Source organism: Schistocerca piceifrons, chromosome 1, assembly GCF_021461385.2.
Source record: "Schistocerca piceifrons isolate TAMUIC-IGC-003096 chromosome 1, iqSchPice1.1, whole genome shotgun sequence".
Lineage (NCBI taxonomy): Eukaryota > Metazoa > Arthropoda > Insecta > Orthoptera > Acrididae > Schistocerca > Schistocerca piceifrons.
Genome location: NC_060138.1, coordinates 346,393,746 through 346,410,699, shown reverse-complemented (window position 1 = coordinate 346,410,699; position 16,954 = coordinate 346,393,746). Strand labels below are relative to the sequence as shown.

Genomic DNA, 16,954 nt, shown 5'->3' with positions numbered 1-16,954 from the left:
TGCTAATGTAATCTAAAACTAAAACTAAACTCCGTCCGAACAGGCCATGAAGACACAACGATACCGACCGGCCGCCGTGTCATCCTCAGCCCACAGGCATCACTAGATGCGGATATGGAGGGGCACGTGATCAGTACACCGCTCTCCCCGCCGTTGTCAGTTTTCGTGACCGGAGCCCCTACTTCTCAGTCAAGTAGCTCCTCAGTTTGCCTCACAAGGGCTGAGTGCACCCCGTTTGCCAACAGCCCTAGGCAAACCGGATGGTCACCCATACAAGTGCTAGCCCAGCCCGACAGCGCTTAACTTCGGTGATCTGACGGGAACCGGTGTTACCACTGCGACAAGGCCGTTGGCGATGTAATCTAAAAGATGTAATGAAAAATATAGTGTGATATAACGATCATTATAACGCAGTTGAAGTTTGTGGAGACGAATGTGGTGACTAGAATCACTTCCAGATCTCAATTCCAGTGTTCACATTCATCTCCAAAACACTAGTGTCTCTTGCGAACGCTCTTCATTTGTTTTCTGACGGTAAAGCTGAAAACCTCTTCGAAATATTCGAAAGTTTGTTTGTTTTCCAACATTAAATGTGAAACTGTTCTATCAGTAAGTGACGGAAGAATCCATAAATATAAATATGATTCTGTTGTAATGATTATCAGTATTTTTCTTTTTGCCATTAGCTTGAGAGTGACCAGTAACGGGTGAGACCAGTCAGTAGTGCAAACACTAAAGTGATAATGTCTGGAAGGTCAAATTTGCTAAAACATTGTGTCAATACGATCTTCTAATTTGGCAATATCGTTTATTTCCAAAGAAGAATAGTTCTTTGCCTTAACTAACACATACAGGCACAATTTCACTCTACTGGAACTTGCTACGGTATGATAAACTTTTGATTAAATGCCTGTGTTACCTTTGTTCTACGAACTTTTTCTCAGTTCGTTCATGGGTACTGTTGAAATGAGAAAATAGAACGAAAGAACAATGTAATTCTCAAAACAGGCAACTGTAGCAGACGCTAATGAACCAGTAAGTTGTCTTCGACAGTGGATAAGTTATGACGATATTGGAACAAAGAGGTGACGAAGTGTCGTTCGTACATCCCGCAGCAAACACTGGCTGTCAGTTGTAGGGGCCTCAGCCCACGGCCTGTGGATTGGCCAACAGTGCGGGCTGTTTCCGCGCTCATTGTGTGTGCGCGGGCTTCGGTGCACAGATCGGTCACGCGGCGAGGACAAATCGCACGCTGTTCTCACGTGTGTGAGGGACGGCTTGTCGCCATCTGGTGCAATTGCATTACTAACCGGTAGATTATTAAAAAAGACGACCTCCAGTAGTGCACTACATCTACGCTATCGTTTCCAACTTACAGACTGGTTTTGGATAAATATACAGTGACGTCACCAACTTAGTTGCGTTTTGCTCCACCACTGGAGCACAGTGCAGCAGCGATTCCCCGTGACATGGACTCGATAAGTCCTTGGTAGATTTCCGGGGCCATGTGGCATCAGATGCCTACGTGAAGGTCACGTGATACAGGACTGTGGGCGCCCAATACCGTTCCACGTGTGTTCCATCGGATTCAGATCAAAGAAATTTAGCGGACAAGATACCAAGATGAGTCCATTATCGTGCTCCACAAACCACTCAACTCGATTCTTGCGTGCTATGTTATCCTTCTGGAAGACTTTATCGTAGAAGAAATCATGCATGATGCGCTGCAATTACTTCGCAATAATGTTCACGTAGCACATAACTACCATGAAGCCTTTGATTCCTACCACAGGTCCAATGGAACACAGGTTAATGTCCTAAGTTACATAATACTGCCCTCGCCGCACTGCGACCGTGACATGGTGTATGCTCCGTGCAGCCATTGGCCTTGACGATAGAGTATCTGGACAAGATCAACGACCCGGTGTAACAAGAAACATGACTCATGACACGTTTACTTTGATCAACGGTTTAATTTCGAAGATTTGGTGCTGCCCACTGCAACTGTAATTGACGAATTCAAATGTTCAAATGTGCGTGAAATCTTATGGGACTTAACTGCTAAGGTCACCAGTCCCTAAGCTTACACACTCCTTAACCTAAATTATCCTAAGGACAAACACACACGCCCATGCCCGAGGGAGGACTCGAACTTCCGCCGGACCAGCCGCACAGTCCATGACTGCAGTGCCTGAGACCGCTCGGCTAATCCCGCACGGCTTGACGAATTCATTTGGTCAACATTGTCTGCTGCGGAACCACGTTCAGCAATGTACGTTTATAGGGGTTTTAAAAAACACTTGTGCCTGCACCAGCATTGTACTCTGTTTTCTGATATGGCACAGGTCACCATCTATCCTCCTTTACAGATTAGGGTAAGTCTCCGACCTCCACGTTCTATGATGGAGTGTGGACGTCCAATATCTCTTCGCCTACGCGTGGTTTCACCGTTCTTCAACCATTTTCCAAAGATACTCGCTACAGCAGTGCGTGAACAGTCGACCAGCTTCGCCGTTTCCGATTACTTGTTCCCAGACGCCGCGCCACAACAATTTGTCCTTTGTCAAAGTCGCTTATGTCATTATATTTCCCCTCATTTACGGTTTGTATCTACCTTAGAATGATTTCTTTAGCCCGTCACGTGCAGCCAAGGCTACCGGGTGTCATTCAGTCTGAGAGTGGGCAGTGGTCACAAGGTTTTGGCTCATCTGTGCGACGGAAAAAAACCAAACGACTAGCCACAAGGAACAGAAATTATCGTTATCTGAAGATAACGGAAGCAGAATTACACAGAAAAGGAAACGGCAATCGGGGACAGTATTACCTAATGAAGAATACTTCGGTGTGGCTTCGGATGTGGTAGCCGCAGACGGCCTGCACTCTCTGGAGCACGTGCATGATAAATCGGAAACCATTGTGATTTAAAACGAACGACCGGTTTTAGTTGTTCCTACTGTTTTGTTACATCAAAGTATGGTGTCCAAATAGTGTACTAATACACTGATGTGCCACACTTGAGGAGGAAAGTAGCTCGATGAAACTTGGCCGTACGTAGAAAGAGCTGCTATAGTATAGTACAGAACGTAAGTTAAAGAAGAGCACAATGAGATGAACATAAATGACAATTTTATCCGATGCCAATAACTGCATTGCGATTTATAATTACCCTCTGGACATGACAAGTGGCAGGACATAGTTTTTAATAGGGTGTGTGGGCACTACGGACGGCAGTGCATGTTCTACAATGTGTTCACATGCTGGCCGCAAGGTTAGTAAGGAGTTCTTGTGGTAGAGCGTTCCATTCCACCATGAGCGTAGTTGACGACTGTTGGATGCTTGGTGGTGCACGTGGACGTGCTGCAGTACGTTTCCACAAAGCATCCCACACGTGCTCGATTTAGCTTAAATCGGGGGGAACGGGCAGGCCAGTCCATTTTCAGAATATTCGCTCGTTCCACGAGCTCCACCATCTGCACTGTTCGAAAGGGTTGTGCATTGTCCTCCCTAAAAATGAAGTCAGTGCTTAATGCGACCCCAAAAAGACGCACATGGGCAAGGAGTACAGTTCTAAATAACGTTGACCGGTGAGTGGACGGTGTTCAGGGATTTGGAGGCCAGTACGCCCATCCAACATCTCCTCTGCTCACTGTTAACATCTAGATCACCAAAACCATCATATTTAACTATGTTCATGGGTACATTACATGTTCCCAGCTCTCGTCAAAAGAGGGTACATCTAGAATCAATACTCAGCCTAAATATTACATCATCCAGTAGAGCACGCGACTGCACTCCTTGTTGGTGCAGTCCCTATACTCTCGGCTCCAACGTAAAACAGTGTCACCGATGTGCGGGTGTCAACCGAACACAATGTACTGGCCGTCACTCAGCAACTGACGCTGCTCACGATGCTGCCAGGCCTACTGGCAACACTAGACACGAATAACACTAGTGCACTCTGATGGCCGTCCTACGTCTCACAGAGAACTGCAGTCCTATAATCATTTGCATACACGCCGATAGTGCGTACGTGTGCGAAGTTAGAATAATCTCAGCACCATCTTTCTATTCATCTTCATTGTCCTCAGTATCAGTATCAGTAATCAGAGCTGCAGTCAGAAAATTAAAGCTGATTGCAACGCGCAGACAAAGAAATAGTTTCATCCTAGACATGTCGATTTGATCTGCCATCCGAAATATAAATAAATCAGAGCAGCATTCCAAACAGAACATGCTCTCGCCTGTTATACGAGTGCGTCTACAGAGCGACAAGTCAAGTGGTTGTCTTTTTCTGTGTTTCCCACGTAGTATATTTATTAAATTTTGTGCGTGTTTCTCTGTTTAAGGGAGTTGATCTCGGGTTTTTGTAAGTGTACATTCATTCAGTCTTCAGCGGAATTGTTGCTCACTGAACAGCCAGCTACATAGCTCTTTAGAGCATCAGCGTCCATTGGTGACCCATCAGGAGGGTGGCAAGTCGCATATCTAGGACTGTCTACTTTTATAGTTCACTTTTTCATTTAGTTTCGCTATGATGTACAGGATCTATGTGTTCTGTGTGCAGACGCAGGAGGAGCTGGCCGCAGTTCGCGAACAGCTGAACGTGCTCTTGGCTACGTTCAGTCACCCTCAGGCTGCTGCCTGTCAGAGAATGGACTTGGTCGCGATTTCAATTCTCTTTTCCGTTGTCACGTCGCTCTGTTACATAGATGTCATTTGCCACAGTTACAAACGACATTTGCGGCCGATGACGTAACGATCGTGATACGTTTCCGCTATCTGTATTGGTTTTCAGCGTTTTTATTTTACGTGACAACATGTCCTAAACTAGGTGCTAAAGAGCTTCGAAAACTGGTAGGACTACTACCAGTCTGCTAAGGAACTCCATTATTGCATATTAACGGGGAATTACGCAGCTGTTGCTGCCGCAGAAGTTCAGTGTGCTCCGACAAACGTGAACCGACTGCATTGTCCCGTCCGACTCTCGTCTGTCAGCCGCTTTGCTATTCTGATGGAGGTATGGTCTGCCGAAACTTGCCGAAATCGGTGATTCGTCTTTCCTTATATGCATCGCCTCCCAGTCGACATCATGACTTACAGTACTGTAGAGCGGGTTGCTTTCTGCCGGACACAAGGAGCAACATGCATCGAAAGGGATTTCAGGGTCCTTCGTAAATAGAGATATGTGCTTTAAGCACACACAGTCTCAGACAGCTGTCTCCGCCACCGTCATCACTCAATGACTGCCGGGGTTGGTACGTTGTTCTGCTTATAATAGATGTTATGGCAGCGTCTGGAACCATCCAGAGAGGACAAGTGTGGTGCATACGCGGAAGGCAAATGGGCAACTCTTAGCGGCTACGTTACGCCGCGGAATCTAGGCCCAAGAGAAACACGGCCGTGGCGCGTATGCACCAGGGAACGAGTAAACGTTTCAGTAACAATTCTTGACTGCTTGTTTAAATGTATGCAAGTTTTCGATAGCTCACGACAAAATTAACGCATTTGTGGGCATATATTCCATTAAATATTGATTTCCCGTGGGCCCAGCACGGAGCCGAACGTTCGCGAAGTGTGGCGGACAAGCCGACTAGTGTGACGTCACAAGTTCGTTGCAGGGCCCGTACATCTCGTCGGCCCTGCCGCGGGACCAACTGACGTCACATGGCGCGAGCGGCCGGCGCCACGTTTCAAACTGCCCGCTCCCGCTTTAAGAATGCGTCCACTGCTGCCCCATGTCCCACTGAATGTGTGCCCTTGGTCTCTGTTAAACCTTTTTCTGTTTATTCAGATTTCGGACGCTTCTTTGATAAGAGAATTCTAGTATGACGTGGTTTGTGGCAAGACTCTCGACCTTTTATTGCAAATTGTACTTTATGCCACTTTTCTAGGCAGTGTTCAGCCACGGCTGACTTTTCAAGTTCCGGTTCTTTGACGTGTCGTGAATGCCCTCACAACGCTCGGCAACAGTACGAATGATTTGACCTACATAAATATTACCACATTCATATTGGGCACCATAAACGTCAGGAACTCAAAGACCTGTGTTCTCTTTAACAGCGACTCAGTCCATGTCTTCTCAGCACGCGCCCTGTCTTGCCAGTAGTTGGAACATGCGCTTCAAATGCTGAAATTCAGTCTGTAGATGGTCGTCGGCTCAAACCACATTATACGTGAATTCTGCTATCAAAGAAGCGGCCGAAATTAGAATGAACAGCAACAGTTTTAACAGAGACCAGGGATACACACTTAGCAGTACACGGGGGCGGACTCTAGCCGCAGGCCTGATGCTTGTAGGGACGCGGGAGAGTCAGTTTTGAATGTGGCACCGAGTGCTCGCGCCACGCGACAGCAGTCTGCCCCGCAGCCGGACGGAACCGCTAGCAGCTGCCCAACTTACCTTCTGCGCATGCGCCATTCCGGCTCTGTCTGGAAGATTCCAGATGCTGCCATTACCTCTGTATAAGCAGAACACTGTGCCAATACCTATGACCATGGTGGAGACAGCTGTCCAAATCTCGAGCGTCTTATTCGAAATGACGTGGATGGATATTTCATTGAAACACTTAGACCCCGACTGTAGCTGGACAGGCAACAGTCGGAGGTAGAAATTGTACAACGTCATCTTCAATAAGGTCAAATCGTCTGTAAAATGTCACAAAATGCAGGCGGAAATCTATTTCGAGATCCATACAGACACACTCCTTGTTCTTTTTTTTCTCTCTGAAGCAGTCATATTTCCAAGAGCATTGTTGGTAGCGCAAAAGACGTATGCTTAAAACTCTCTGCCTATAACACCGCCACTTCGGATTTCCGCCGGTCCAGAACCAAAGTATTCAGTATCATGAACTTCAAAGAAGTTGAGCTGCAATCCATTTGACAAGCTGTTTGAAGAAGAGATAACCATTGAATCGTCCAGGCAGCAAGGGCATAGAGGTTTACTGACGGGAATGTGTGTGATTAAGGTTCGGGCTTCCGACATCATCTCAATTTAGAACATTTGACACTTAAAGTCATTTAATACATGTAATTCGGATTAGAGCAAAACCGAGGTGTTCACCACGGAGGAGGGCATTGTTAACATGCGTTTGCGCTCCATGAGACACGCTTCGTGAAACAGCTACGTGAGGCTGTTTCGCGATACAGCTGTCTTGTCCTTTCATTTCCAAAGAACAGAACGTTGCGCGTATCAGGCACTAAAAGATTGAGTCATCAGTTTGGTCAACACAGTCACGTTTGCGTGCTGTCTCGCACGCCCGGCAAGGGACGGTAATTCCCCACACATGTTCGCCGTCAAGACGATGCAAAGATACCTTCGCTTTCACCTGCCTCCAAGGTTTCTTTGGATTGCCTTTTTTCTTTAAAAAGTCAAAATGTTTTTATGCGAATCAGTTAGAGTGACATACATTCGCACAATATACGCAGCTCGACACAAAAACTCAAGCACCCAGAAGGGGAGGAGAAAAAGAAATGAATCTTCACGGGTTGAGGGGTTGTATGATTTTATTTCAATGATTACAAAACCGAGTCAAATTCACAGAGAACTCGGCAATATGAGTCCACTCATCGGTATGACGTTGCACTCCTTCTGGCCTGGATGCATTCGCTGCTTCTGTTGGTAGACGTGTCATACAGCGGTTTGTACCCTCTAATGAGGCATGCTGGTCCACAATTGTTCTAACTGGTCCTTGATATCCCGGATACTGGCACAGGGACAGAGTTGACAGCCGAGCTGTTGCGACACGCGTTTCATCGGAGGGCAGACGTGGGAATATTGCTGATCACGAGGGTACAACATCAAGCGATCAGTTCATAGAGATACGTGCTCTGCCTGAACGAGCATTGTCCTACTGAAAAGTGGCACCATGAAACTGTCACATGTGAGGTAGCACATGAGGATGAAGGGTGTCCGTGATGTACTGTCCTGCCATCACAGTTCCCTCAATCACTACCGGCAAGGATCTGACGTAATACCTGATGGCTTCCTGCACCATGACACCAGAGTTAACGTCGCTTCGCTATCTAAAGCATTGAAAGAATGATACTTCTCACCATATCTCCGCTATACTCGCCGACGATGACCATCCGTGGTAGTGCAGAACCACGATTCAACGCTGAACATAACGCGACGCCATGCACTAGCGCTCCATGCTTCTCTATTACGGCACCACTCCAAACGCAGCCGTCTGTATTGTGGTGACGGCAACCTATGCGATGGGCCAACCCGGTTGGCCGTGCTGTCTAACGCACGGCTTTCCGGGCGGGAAGGAGCGCCTGGTCCCCGGCACAAATCCGGCCGGCGGATTTGTGTCGAGGTCCAGTGAGCCGGCCAGTCTGTGGATGGTTTTTAGGCGGTTTTCCATCTCGGCAAATGGTTTAGTGTGGGGCGGCGGAGGGATGAATTGGACTGCGGTAGTCGTCGTGGGGTTGTGGACCACTGCGGCTGCGGCGGGGACGGAGCCTCTCCGTCGTTTCTAGGTCCCCGGTTAACATACAATACCTATGCGAGGGACGTTAATTCCCGAGACCGGCTGCTGCTAGTCTCCGACCAGTGCTAAGGGATGACACAATGTTGCAGGGTTCCATTATTTGTCCTCAGATGTCAGGCACAGATATGAAGGGGTTACCAAGTGCTAAGTGCACGACACGGTCCTCTAATGTGGAGGTCAGACGTGGTCAACCGGAACGAGTGGACCTACCATCACTTTCCCATGCAACCCAACATCGACCCGCTGTGAAATACGAATACCTCACCAATCTGAGTATTGTACGATTCGACAAACCCCTCAAATGCAGACCTACAGTGAGGTCCCTATCAAACTCTTAAGTGCTGATAACGCTATCTCATGCGAATGCGATCCATCTCTATCTTTTTCAGTCATCACTCAATATCTCCTTGTATACACTGCCAGGCCTGCTAACAACGCTAAGAACGAACAACAATGATGTACTCCGTTGGCCGTCCTACCTATCACAGAGAAAAGTAATTCTTATTTTTGATACCCCCCCGATCGTGTGTACATGTATCAAGTTACATTGACGTCCGACTATGTAATCTGGGTGCTTCATTCTTTTTTCAGGCACAGCATAAACAAGGCTTCTTTTTATTAATATAACTGTAATAAATATTAACAAACAAATATTCTGTAAAATATTACAAAGTAATAAAAGTACATTGTGTATATACAAATTTTGCATACCCGTTCCAGTGTTCCTGGCTTTCATTTCTTTATGATCCCAACATAGTTTTCATTTTTTATTTCAAAATTTAGACAGGGTACTGCAGGTTCACGCTCATTTCCTTCGACACATCCTCTCGTTTTGGACGAGTTTGAATTTGCTTTATGATTCTTTCTTCCTGGTTCATTGAATCGAGCGCTAAAAGTAATGACGTGTACATTACGCGAAACAAGTGAGGGACTCACGTAATGCAAATTAAATGAGTCTGTTAATATTGCACGTTCTGTCTTACGGGATGTATAAACGTACACGAAAATGTACGCTGTACAATTCACTGTGAGATTATTTTCTACATTTGTATTTTTACTTTTATTTTGTAAGACGGCATACACGCTGAAATGAATTAGATTAACACATTTTTTTGTTTTTTACTCCTTTGTATTTTATGATGAAAGAACCTCTTTTACACAGTTTCAGTCTACTGGTCACTGTGCATTGTCTTGTCACTGACTGTATAATCTTGTCCATTGTATCCCTTGTATATCTTGTGTAGTTTCCTGGTACATTCTTACCACCACTGATAAAATGCACCTTGCGACACTAGGAATGAAAAAGTTCATGACGTTTTAATGTTAGTTGAGGTATCATTATAGACATACTTATAGTGTTCCACTTACGTAATTTTTTGGTCATAATAGAGTTGAATCAATTTCTTTTACTGCTGTGGATTATACAGTAGCAATAGGCCTATGTCAGCTCTATGGTCATCTTCAGACTATCTGCTTTCTTAACAGAGGCAAAATAGTAACTGACGGCTTTAGTGCCCGCTGCTTCGCTTGTGTAGACTGTATCACCTGCCCAAACGTTTTGTTAATAAGTCTTTTTGCGTTCTTATAGAGACATTTCCATAGAAACTTTCATCCCATAACAAATATTACTCCATATCTCATTGTGAACTGAAGCACTAGTTTTCATAGATTTAGCTTTAAATTTTTTTAATGTAATGAAATATTTTGTAAAAAAGTTTTCATTCCCTATTTCATTCCCTTTCGGGTCGAGTTTAAAAAAACACTGAATACGTATTTTTGTATTTCTAACCCAGAAGCTAAGTAGATGTAGCTTTAGTAGTTCAGAAAAAACTTTCACACACTTATTCACCCCCACACAGTCTAAATTTCCAAAAATTCTGAAGCATCTATTTCTTTATTTGTATCAAGGAACCAAAAATCAGTTTTTGTAGATCTAGTTTCAAAAGTGCCTTAATAGCGACGTATTTTCAAAAAGCCCTTCATCCATATTTCACCCCCTTAGGAATGGAACATCAAAAATCCCTTCTTAAACGACGCCTACAGTATAAAACCAACAACCTCTGGAAATTTGAAATATCTGTCGTTAGTACTTTGGACTAGGCGGTGATGAATCAGTGAGTGAGTCAGTCAGTCGGGACATTGCCATTTATACAGATAGAGAATAATTTTTTGATTGTATGTTGGTACTTACATCTATATTGCACCTTGGCGTTGTCGCTGTCTCATAATCGTATTGCTACATAAGGAACTTTAATTGCAGCCTAATTTTATTTTTTAATCACATATTTTATTTATGACTGCTGTTGTTGGGGAACGTCAGTTTAGGTCTATTATCGATAGTGTATACCACTGTAGTTTTGAAGATACGATTGACAGAAAATGCAGCGATGCTGTATGGTTACAAGTTGTTTATTTATTTCTCTGTGTGTCGTAATGATCTATGGCGTGGTAGTATAATCTCTGTTATGTTTTTGTAGTGCATATGTCTTTGTTATTATTTTATTTCGATTATTCAGAATCGAGTTATATGATTTCAATAAAGTTGTCTATATAATTTTTATGTTTCAGGTGCGTTTTTTTCTTTAATATTTTGTCAATGTCAGCCCGAAAGCGTATATACATTTCAATTTCTTCCAAACGTTCATTTCAAATCGCTTTGGTGTTATATGATTTGTTATGCGATCAGACTCATGTTTTTCTGTTTTTAAGTGGTTGAAGAACCAATCCATGTTCGTAGCTGTCAAAACTACAACAATACATATCTATATACCATCAATAAAAGAGCTGAACTGATATTTCCCGACAACAGCACTCGCAGTTAAATGATAAATAAAATTAGGCTGCAGATACAAACAAGCAAAAATTTATTAATTATTACTTTGCAGCTGTTAACAAAGAGTATTTGCCTGCATATAGCCTGACGATGTCTATAGAACTGAAATGGGCCTATTGCTACTGTATAATCCACAGCAATAAAGCAACATAAATTGTAGCAGCATTCTTCTTCAATATAATTATTACAATGTCACTACAAGATATCTGCCATACTGCGACCCCGAGAGAAAATAAATTACGTTCTTTTCATACTGTCATGCTTCATTTTCTCGACTTAGATCTGAAAGTGACCTATTAGTCAGATCAAACAGATGAAAAAAATATTCATCCAGACGGAGTTTTTCACTCATAATGTATTTAAGTTCTTCTTTACGTTATTAGTAATGCCTTTGCACCTGTCATGTCCGCTATAAGACAGTAAACTTTTTTGCAATGATAAATGTTTTGCACAATGGTAACAGATTATCAGCAACCATATGCAGTTATAAGTGAGCAGAAAATTGTTGTTAGTATTTACATGAAACTGAGCACTGATACAAGAAGAGACTGCGTAAAGACAAGCTACGCCACCTGAAATTTATGAACTTCGACGTTAGGCTATATCAACCTTGTCTGTGTTCCACATTACACTGGCTGATATTCAGGCTCAGTATGTACATCCCATCAACAGTTGCAATATGGGGAAAAAATATCTTCTATTTTGTCACGATAACGATCCAAAATTCAGGTGTAAATTTCGTTTATTGTGCTTTCTGTGTGTGAGCCAGCATTTTTGATACTCACCTTATATACATTTTTCTATAAGCCACTTTCTCAGTAATAATACGAATCAATGTCGTCCGGGACACCTGTGGAAATATCAAAATAATTTACCTAATTTAGAATTGTTTTTCCAGTTTTTCTATATTCACCAGCTCAAAAGGGTCTTTAAACACTAGGCCTTCCACTTTTCCCTTTCCGCGCACGTCTCTACGGCATTGCCTTACTTTTCCTTCTCTGAGTTTTGAAGAACCATAGATGTCCGTTTCTTTAATTTTTACAGGCTTTCAGAAGGTGCTCTTACAGCCTTCTTAACGGTGGAAATATTGTGCTACAATTTATTTTGACAATTCATGGTAGACATTATTTTAAGTTTCACCCTGGCACAAAGTTTATAGGATTAACAAACAATTTATTCGACATAAAATGATTTACAGTCAGTGTAAGAGTAAACAAGACCAAAATGGAACACAGGAAACACAGTGGTAATATACTACAAAAATCCTGCTGGTAACATAATAAAAATGATAAATCGCCGTTGTTACACATTTGGGTTATTCTCAATTCAGTCCATATTAATAACTATATATTAAAATTTACAATAAATTGTTCTTTAATGTCCTGCGAGAATTGTTTCAAAAGCTACGATTAGAGAACTCAGTATTTGTGCAGGTTCGTAAGTAACATCTAGACAGAACAGCAGAACAGTTCACAAGAACTAAAGTTATGTATTACAGTCACATGAATAGATACACCAGTATTTTCAGACACATACATATGGGAGGTACATGGCGACGTACACTTAGAGGCTCAGCCTTCCATATTATGCATGGTATCACTTGGAGGTATGGTCAGTTAATTGAGCTTTTGGCCTTCTAAATACCAAGAGCAGTAGATTATCAGCGCAGGGACTATATCTTGGTGCTGGTAGGTTTGGAGGCTGCATGCGAACGGATGACCAAGAGCCCGAAGAAAGCTTGGAATGAAGTTTATTTGACACTTGTTCCGAGGACATTGCAGAAATATGTGGTTTGGATCTTCTTCCTCCCCAAAACACTTAGAGAGGTGGCCTTTAGGTTGAGTCGACAGAAGTGTTTGTTGAACTTACAATGATTACATTTCAGCCATGCTATAACTGTCGTGAAGCTCCCTGATGTTTGTGGCCTAATTTACCAGGGTGCTCTTGGAATCGTAGGATGAACTAGTGTGTAGTGACTGCCTTTGATTTTAGATGTCCGTGAGCATTCCTCTTGTCAGTCCGAAGACAACCGCTTTCTGAGCATGGGTATCATATCTGTGTGAGGAGTTTATCATACGTAATAGCTCCATGCAGAGATGCCCGCTTTGCTAGAGCATCTACTGGTTCAGTTGCAGATATCCCAGAGTGCCCCTTTAATCCATACCATCACACGATGTTGCGGCAGTTCCTCTGCACCCGGAACACAACGTCGACAATTGTTGCAACTATGGTGTTGGTGCAAATAACATGATGGCTTCTGATCAGTTGTAGGGCTGACATGCTATCAGACATGACGATTATTCTGTCTTCTGTCCTCATATGTGCGAATTGTAGGGTTTCCAAAATGGAATCAGCTCGGCTGTCATAATCGCGAGTGTGGAACCAACTTGTATAGGCCTTCTCTTCGGGGTACCCAATAAACACTACCAGCGCCTCCATTATACTTAAACCCATCTGTATACATCACGTGTGCGTCGTGATAGTAAGGCAGGAATTGCATTGTCGTTGCGTTAGGCGGTTTTGAAACGTTGAACTGGTTTTGGCATCAATCTGCAGGGACGATGTCTCGTATGGCCATCGTAGTGAGGTAGAAGATGAATTTTCCGCACTTGCTGCTTAATGCTCGCATTTCCACATATTCAGCTGCGACAGGTGGGAGTTGCTTACTTATCCAATATCTTCCGCACACACAATAGGATGTTAATTCACACATTTTTTGTCAAGGGGCTCATATTCGTCTAAATAGAGTCGCGGGAGGAATTTATTGCAGAGGAATATTCGTCGCAACTTTATCGGTGATTCATTCGCTTCAACCAGTAATGTGTCACTCGGGATTGATATAAACACCCCAGTAATTATGTGCATGTCTTTGAAGCGTGCTGTCTGATGCTGACCCTTAACACAGGTGTCCATAATCAAAGTGCGTCCTTAGTAAGGGCCAGTATAAAGATATCGCTGTCCGTCGATAAGCATACTCCAAACTTCTTCACATGTCGTAATGATATGTCGAATATGAGGAGTCCACCTTAGTTTATCATCGATAATCGTCTCCAGATATTGAGTTGTTTTCGCAGCTGGAAAAGCATGTTGCCCCTGTTGCGTTGTTTGGGGTAGTGGAGTCCTATAGCGAGCAAAAATCATAAGAGCACACTTTCTGTTAGAGATTTCTGTACACCACTCACACAGAAGTATGACAGTAGTGTATGGGGACGACACGATTTGTTTTTGGCGAGTCTATTTCGAGTTTTTGCGTGCATGCATTATTGTAAATTTTGAGCAGCAGCAGTTTCCCTTCGTGTGGGATGTGTCGTAGCATTCGCTAATCAGTTTAACCGGGCCAGGTGCAGTACCCTTCCCTAGGGAGAGCGCAATCTGGAGTTCTTCCAGAGAAAAGGGTTGTGTAATAACACTGTTGTGCTCTTCATATTTCGCCTCCTCTCCCTTATTCATTACGTCAGGTGGACCAATCATACAGAAGAAAAATTCTAAAAGTCAGTCGGATGGTGGAGGTGTGTGCATGACCATTGTCAGACCAATTTTAATGTTCCGCATTTCATTTCAGACCCTCGTTAATGGAGTTTTTTTTCCAGACCGTAGTGCAGAAATTGTGGCACGATTTTCTTTTTTGTGCTTGAATATTTTCTTGGCTGCAACTTAAGCTTTCTTAAGGGCAAAAAAGGTTGGGTCATTAGAGAGAGTTCTGTATTTTGTTAATGCCTCCCTTCGTTCCTTTAGGGCTGCGTCACACTCTGAATAACTCCGACAGCGTGATGGCGCATGAGTAGTCCACTTATGTCCTTTTTGAGGTATTCCGCTGCTTCATTGATACGCGACACCTCGCACAGAGTCTTGTTTCGGATCCTCAGCTTCAATGATCGATTCCAAATTTTCTTCCAGTATTGTTGCCAATAGGTTTCAGTTGGCTTTGTTTGGGTTCAATTTCCGAGTAATTGCTCGTTTGACAGTCTCCCTAGGTTGTGCTTTTATTGTGATTTGAATTGCACATGATCCGAACCCAAAGTATACGCTATCACTCCCCATATTGTTCTAGTAGACAATGTAGGGGATGCTATGGTCAAGTACACTCCCCCAGGGCTTCATTTAGTGGGACCATTCGTGCGGACGAGCTATCATTTAGTACTATAACGTTTCCCAGATCTAATACATACACTAACCTGTTTCCCAATGCGTTGGCATTTCTGCATCCCAACAGTGCGTGTTGACTTAAAATCACCTAGTAGCGGAAGGAGTTTTCCGAGGGAGGTAATACCTGTCGTTAACTGTAGTTTATGCAGTCTCTCGTTAGATGCTTTGCATGCTGAGATAAAATTGAGATGAAGGATCTCCATTTGCAATGGATCATACTGAGTGCCAGTGTCGACAACGGAAAACAGGGTATCTTATGTTAACAACAACGCTGCACCCCCGTAGCCATCATATCTATCTTCTCTAATGACAGAGGAGACTGGGAATGTGAAGGTTCGTTCCGTGAACGGTTCGTTCCTTTTTAACCATGTATCGGTGATAAAGCAAATGTCTATTGAGTTTCGAGCAGAAAATGTCGAAGGCTATCTTTGTTGGCCTTGAGCGATCTCGCGTTCCACTGGATGATTTTATAGCGAATTTTGGGATGTAAGGAGTGTGACAACATATTTTGGATTAGTACAACGAGAAACCAGTCCAAAGTTGCAAATTTTACTTTTTACTCACTCGATAAGTAGTTTGGGGCCGAGGCCCATTAACAAATCATAGTAACACAGTAAAAACTGGTATTTTCGAAGATGTGAAAAGCATGTCGAAAATCTGTAACGAACAGTTACAACGCTGTAACTTTCACTGCACATCTTTGGAAATACCATTTTTGACTATGTTACGATGATCTGTTAATGGGTCTCGGTCCCACACTAGTCATCGGGTAAATAAAAAAGCAAAATTGAAACTTTGGACTGGTCTTTCGTTGTATTGGTTAACAGAGTTTGCTGACCCACAGCTATTCCAGCATGCTCTATGTACGTATATATTCTGGATTGACATCCGGATCGAACCTGTTGTTAGTAATAGAGTGGGTCCATTAATAGCCTGCTCGTACAATATATCGTTCACCATCGAATTAGGGAAGAATGGGGAAGGAAGTCGGCTGTGCCCTTTCAAATGAACCATCCCGGCATTTGCCTGAAGCGATTTAGGGAAGTCACGGGAAACCTAAATCACGATGGCCGGACGTGGATTTGCACCGTCGTCCTCCCGAATGCGTGTCCAGTGTGCCAACCACGGCACTACCTCGCTCGGTGACACGTAGCACTCCTCCATTTTGTCCCATTGCTCTTCTTGTCCTTCTTCCTCTGTGTGGTCCCGTTGACGTTTCTGCGAAGTAGAACATAGAACATATTAGTTTGTTTCTGCGTTGTGGGACGCAATGGTTGCGTCGCTAATCACTTCACTGATGGATGCACGAAGTGCTTCAGTATCCATTGTGACACTTTGCGGCTCGTTTTGTGAAACAGGGCGGCTGCAATCCATTGCGGTGATCGCTGCGCAGCAAAAGTCCGAACGTTTCGGCAGAGTCTGTCGATATAGAACAGATACCGGAACAAACCGTGACTGTATACAATGTGCGAGCACCAGCTGCATA

At 43.6% G+C, this 16,954-nt stretch overlaps 1 pseudogene; it reads right to left on the bottom strand.

Moving 5' to 3' along the window:
• Positions 1-236: 236 nt before the first annotated feature.
• LOC124725172 lies at positions 237-354 on the bottom strand (annotated as a pseudogene).
• Between the last annotated feature and the right edge of the window lie 16,600 nt (positions 355-16,954).